This window comes from Medicago truncatula, chromosome 2 (genome assembly GCF_003473485.1).
Source record: "Medicago truncatula cultivar Jemalong A17 chromosome 2, MtrunA17r5.0-ANR, whole genome shotgun sequence".
Lineage (NCBI taxonomy): Eukaryota > Viridiplantae > Streptophyta > Magnoliopsida > Fabales > Fabaceae > Medicago > Medicago truncatula.
Genome location: NC_053043.1, coordinates 33200138 through 33206613, shown reverse-complemented (window position 1 = coordinate 33206613; position 6476 = coordinate 33200138). Strand labels below are relative to the sequence as shown.

The following is a 6476-nucleotide window of genomic DNA, read 5'->3' as shown; positions in this document are numbered from 1 at the left end:
ACCGATCATCAACATTCATTAGATTGAATGCAATTTAAGGCCGCCAACAAAGAATCCAAGGGCGGATCCACCCCCCAGTTAGCCTGGGCACTAGCCCAGGCTCAGCTCCAATTTTCTTTGTAGCAAGCCCAGCCATTACTAGAACTTTTAGCTTTTCCTGCGAATTTACCTGCGGATGTTTATGTAAATTCCGTAGGAAACACATTTCCTGCAGATTTTGCCCAGGATTTCCTGCAGATTCCGTAGGAAATGTGAAATTATTCGCAGGAAGGAAGTAACATTTTGCGATAATTTTTTTGCCCAGGCTCTATAAAATTTATGGCTCCGCCACTGAAAGAATCCATAGAACTCTCCTACCAAACTAACAAACGACCCCTCCAATTTAACTTCTAACCCCAATTACTACTCATTCATTATTGGTTCTGTATTAGGCAGATTGCTTTTGGCACCCGGAAGCAGAGACATACTCTTTTCAAAATAGCTATCATGATTTTGATTTGTATAGCAATATTCCTTGTTTCTCTTGCTTTTCTTTGGCAATGGAGAAACATGAATAAAGTAAAGAGATTGCCTCCAGGTCCCGTAGGGTTGCCAATTTTGGGTAGCCTTCTCAAGTTAGGGGCAAACCCTCATCTTGATTTGCACAAACTATCCCAAAAATATGGACCAATCATGCACTTGCGCTTAGGTTTAGTACCAACCATAGTTGTTTCTTCACCTCAAGCTGCTGAACTCTTCCTCAAGACTCATGATCTTCTCTTTGCTAGTAGACCACCTTCTGAGGCAGGAAAACTCATGTTTTATAATCAGAAAGATGTGAGTTTCAGTGTATACGGTTCTTATTGGCGAAACATGCACAAGATGTGCACGTTAGAATTGTTGAGCCATTCAAAAATCAATAGTTTTAGAAGCATGAGGAAACGAGCTTGACCTATTGATCAAGTTTATGAAAGAAGCAGCCAATGATGGAACAACGGTTGATATAAGTGCCAAGGTTTCTACACTCACTGCTGATATGACTTGTAGAATGGTTTTTGGGAAGAATTATTTGGACAAGGGCTTGTATGAGAAGGGATTCAAGGCTGTAGTGCAAGAGCTAATGAATTTAGCAGCAACTCCTAACATTTCTGATTATATTCCTTACATTGGAGCACTTGATCTAAAGGGGCTAAGTAAACGCATGAAAGAAATTAGCAAAATCTTTGATGAGTTTTTGGAGAAAATTATTGATGAGCATGTCCAATCTCAAAACAAAGATGATGACAAGACCAAGGATTTTGTAGATGTCATGTTGGACTTTGTTGGTACTGAACAATCTGAATACCGTATTGAAAGGTCCAATATTAAAGCCATAATGATGGTAAGACATAGTTCATCTTAATTTTCATCATGTTTTGTTATCAATATTTTTCTGGACAAAACTTACTGCATTTTCGTGTGGTTCTTCACATAAAATACTCACAACATAAATGCCAATGATTTTTTAAATCCACAATTTTCTTAAAGTTTGTCACAAACAACCACTAAAAGTGGATTTTATGTCAAAAACCATACGAAAACACGTAAGGAAATACACATAAGTTTTGTCCTATTTTTCTTTAAAGGTTACATGTTTCCATAACATAGTAGCTTCTAGTTGCAATTAATGCATCATTTCATCTCAAAATTTCCCATCTCTATTTCTTTCTTCGTAGACATCATAATTATAGGAGAAATTTGGCTACAAATTTTATCGAGATATCTGTTGTTTCATACACAATAGTACACACTTCACATTGCAATCCTGAACTCAGAGGGTATATGATCTTAGTAGTGAGTGATTATATTGTCTGGTCATCCTTTGCTTATAAGTTGTTTTTGTACAGATGATTTACGCCTCAAGACCATATATATTTTGATAATTGTTTTGGTTCTTCACATGATTTTTGCAAAGACTTGTCAGACTTTGTATATGTTTAGGGAAATGTTAAGGACATATATTCTTTCATAGAGTGGACCGAAAAGTATACTCCTTAGAATAAGAATAAAATATTAAGGATAAGGGCGACATTAAGGCTGAGGCTGCACGTAGGAGCCCCTTATCCCATAATACAAGCACATCGGTTAAGTTCGAGGATTCAGGGCATACACAGGCAAGGATAAGCCTTATGCGTCCGTACATATTGGAACTAATGAGATAAGGCTCAGAAAGGAGGTTCCCAGGTTGTTGCAACCAAAAGGGGCTAGAAAGACTATACATAAAACCCCTGGGATCATTCCCAAACCATGACCTAAACAGACACAGAAAACCTAGGAGCTTAGCAAACCGCAGGCTAGGTTCTTACATTGTACTCATCGCTAATACAAATAGAAAGAAATATAAAGATTAATTTGATATGAATAGAGAGAATGAGATAAAACGAGATGTTAAATGAGTTGTCTATTTTAGGAACGATGTGTTAACCTGTATTCAAAGGTTATAACTCTATTTAGTCTTCTTGTTGTGGACTGAGTATTCCTTGCATTTTTTTTTCTTACCATTAATAATATTTATAGTATTTTGCTGGTCAAATTTTTTGTGCATGTATAGGATATGTTGATAGGTGCAATGGATACATCTGCAACATCAATTGAGTGGACAATTTCAGAGCTATTAAAAAATCCAAGAGTGATGAAAAAGGTGCAAAAAGAGTTGGAAACAGTGGTGGGTATGAAGAGAAAAGTAGAGGAATCTGATTTGGACAAGTTGGAGTATCTGAACATCGTTATAAAAGAAAGCCTCAGGATTCATCCAGTGGTACCCCTATTAGTACCACACCAATCCATGGAAGATTGCACCGTTGAAGAATTTTTTATACCTAAAAACTCAATGATCGTTGTGAATGCATGGGCAATTATGAGAGATCCAAATTCTTGGACTGATCCTGAGAAGTTTTGGCCTGAGAGATTTGAAGGAAACAACATAGATGTTGGAGGACATGATTTTCAACTTATACCATTTAGCTCTGGAAGAAGGGGATGTCCTGGATTGCAATTGGGTCTAACTATGGTGCGTTTGGTGGTAGCCCAACTTGTGCATTGCTTTGATTTTAAATTGCCTAATCATATGTTACCAAGTGATTTGGACATGGCAGAGGCATTTGGTGTTACTATGCGTAGAGCCAATCATCTAATTGCAATCCCTGTTTATCGTTATTAGGCGTGATAGATTAGGTTAAGAAACAAGTTTTCCCCGACAGGGTAGGTTTGTGAACATAAAGTGTACTCCTCTTACGGTCTTAAGTTTGAATTATCCCGATGTTAATTTATGCGTGGTACTCGATATTAGTCGGATTTTTGGCAAGATATTGAGTATAAATGTCGTTGAAATTTCAATTTATGTTTGAACAAGATTTGTAGAAAAATAAGTTGTAATTTTCATAGATTGGACTTCTATAAATAAAGGGATTTTGTTTCTCAAATATATTTTACATATAAGCCTATTTGCTTTGAAATTCAATATCATTGTCTCTAGAAATGATTTAGGTATTTTTTTTTTTATAATAACATTTTTGTTTGTTTCCTTTTAGTTGAGCAATTATTCCATTTTGTAAGATCCTGAAGATAGATGTTTGAGCATGGGTACTTGAATCGTTGACTCTAAAAGTGATTTGTGCATTTTTTTATAATATCATTTTTCTTTGTTTCTTTTTATTGAGTAATCATACCATTTTGTGAGATACTATATATAGAGGTTTCAGTATGGGTACACAAATGATCTAAAATATGAGAATTAATTACATGGTCTCAGACACCAATAGAAAATATTTACGAGCACACACATAAATAAATAAAAAATTAAAAGAAAAAAATAATTGAATGATGTGACTAAATTCTTTCTCATTTATTTTTCGCCATTTATGTGAGTGAGCTCAAACATTTTATTTGTGCTTGTACCCAAGTAAGACTTACTCCTGAAACATATGCTACATTAGGCAGATGAGACAACATGTCAAGAGGTAATCTCAAACTTCATGAAAGTGAAAAATAGACTTACAATGTGCATGGCTTTAAAGAAGACAAGGAAGGTGAGAAGAAGGAATTTATTATTCACAAAATCTGTATTACATTGGCGCACTACAGCTGTATATAGAGTGTAACTAACAACTCTTACTCAACTATTGTTGCTAACTAAGTGTACCTAAATAATTTTATTACAACTGTTAAGCTAGTTATATTTAACACACTTACTTGCCACACAAGTAATTGTTACATATCAAACTAATTATCCTTTAACATACGCTCTAAAACACTCTCAATTATTTGGTCATGTAATCATTTTCATCAAATCATTTACCTAGTAACCGATTTTGGCTTGCTAGGTCAAAACTCCCTCAAGAAGAAATGAACCTAAAGTTAGGCAAACCTGACTTGTTTCTTACAAATTGTTCAGAAATGAAGTTTGGGACATATTGCCAATTAGTGAGTTGTGCTAAATATAAGCTAATTTTAGCAAGGCTATAAGCCCATTGGTTGTCTTCCCTAAATATGTGAGAAACAAAGAAATCCATTGAGGTAAGCAAGTGTTTGTAGTTGTTTCAGCGATTTCTAAAATGCTAAGGAATCTGAGAATTAAACCTTAAATTATTTACAAACATTGTAGAGTCAAGCTCAAGCCACAAATGATTCCAATTGTTATGAGAAACTATCTCTATTGCTTTCATTTCCCTAGATAAATTTGCATGGAAAGCATTACCTACACTTGAATTTTCAACAAAACAAAGGATCAAATTAGCTTCAACATCTCTAAAAATTCCACCACATGAAGAAGTATTGGAATTAGAACACCAATTTGTATTGCATTTAATCCATGGAGTCACACGAGGCTGCCAGAGAACCTCTTTGATCTTAGGAGCTATGGGGGTGAATGTAACGCCCACTTTCGTTTAATCGTTTATTTATTCAAGTTTAGGTGATTATATTATAATTATATAATATGTGCATGATTTTGGTATGTTTTGATGATTTATGATGATTTGATTGATGACGTGATAAGTTATGAGTTTTGGAGGATTTGATTATGTTATGAGATTTATTTTATTGTTAAATAGAATAAAGATTTGAAAATAATATAAAATATTTAGTTGAGGGCTGTTTTGATATTTTAGATAGTTTTGGGGGAGAAAGTGAGAGAAGATAAGTTATTAGAAAGAGGTATAAATAGGGAAGACCTAATATCTTTAGAAAACCATTGTACGTGAAAACTTTTGGAAAAAGGGAGAAAAGCTTAGAGAGGAGCAAGAGACCAAGAGTGCTGCGATTTTCTTCAAACAAGGTAAGGGTGAGACTAATGATTCAATAGCATTGATCGTTGTAATTCTGATGATTAATTGACAAAGTTAGGATTGATTTAGAAAAGTTTTGGAATTAGGTCAAAATCCTAAAAAATTGATGATCAAACGGTAAAACTTGTTTAGATTGATGTAGAAACCGTCCTTTAACCTTAGAACATGTTTAGGATGGATTATGGAATCAAAATTAGGCTTTGAACCATGTTGTGTGATGGATTTTTGAGAAAAACCCTAGTCTGCCCGTGCTTCTGTTCATCGCACGCCACGGCGAGTGATGATCCTCGCCTCGCGAGTGATGAACTTCATCGCTCGCCACGCGAGCCCCTTCCCTTCGCCTCGCGAGTTGTTTGGTGCAACTCGCCATGGCGAGCAACCTTTCCTCGCCTCGCGAGCTTAGGCAGAGTGCATGTCATATTTCGTGTTTCGACCTTTTTAGTTGAATCTTGTATGCCTTTGAGTACCTGAACATACCTAGCATTGATTAGGAATGAATGTAGGATCAGAGGGAACCCAGAACAACCTTAGTTTGGGAGTTGAGTGGTACTCGCCATGGCGAGTAAGTACTCTCGCCTCGCGAGTACAACCAGGATGAACTTGTTTATGTGTTTATGCGATCTGTGTCGCACTTGTTGATCAAGAGTGAACCCCTAACTGGTAATGAGACCTAGTGATGTCGTTTAATGCAGACTGTAGAGTTGTTTAAGTTATATTAATATTAATTGAATATGAACTATTGTATTGTATATTCATGCAAGATAAGAAGATGTGATAATGATACAAATTATGTGCTTTGATATAATGATATCATCTTGTTATGTGACCTATTTATGCTGCTTCCGTTATTTAACTAAGTGCATAATTATATGATGAAGTTTAGCTCCAAATTATTGGATGCATGTTGATAAGTTGATTACGATGTTTTGTTCATATGTGTCCATGCATAGCATATCATTGAGCTTAGTCCTCACCACGAATATTAGGAGCTTTGTCCTCCGCACGTTTTATAGGAGCTTTGTCCTCCGCACGATTAAAGTATATTAATACTTATGATGACGATTGGTACCACATGCATATACGGAGTCTAGGAGCATTGTCACATTGTCATGTCTATTATGCTTTGTTGATGATGATTGATTAGGTGATTACGTGATAAAGTTATGTTGTTGA

The 6476-nt window shown here is 35.5% G+C and overlaps 1 pseudogene; it reads left to right on the top strand.

The window, feature by feature from the left end:
• Positions 1–339: 339 nt before the first annotated feature.
• LOC25481286 (cytochrome P450 71AU50-like) lies at positions 340–3286 on the top strand (annotated as a pseudogene).
• The last annotated feature ends 3190 nt before the right edge of the window (positions 3287–6476 follow it).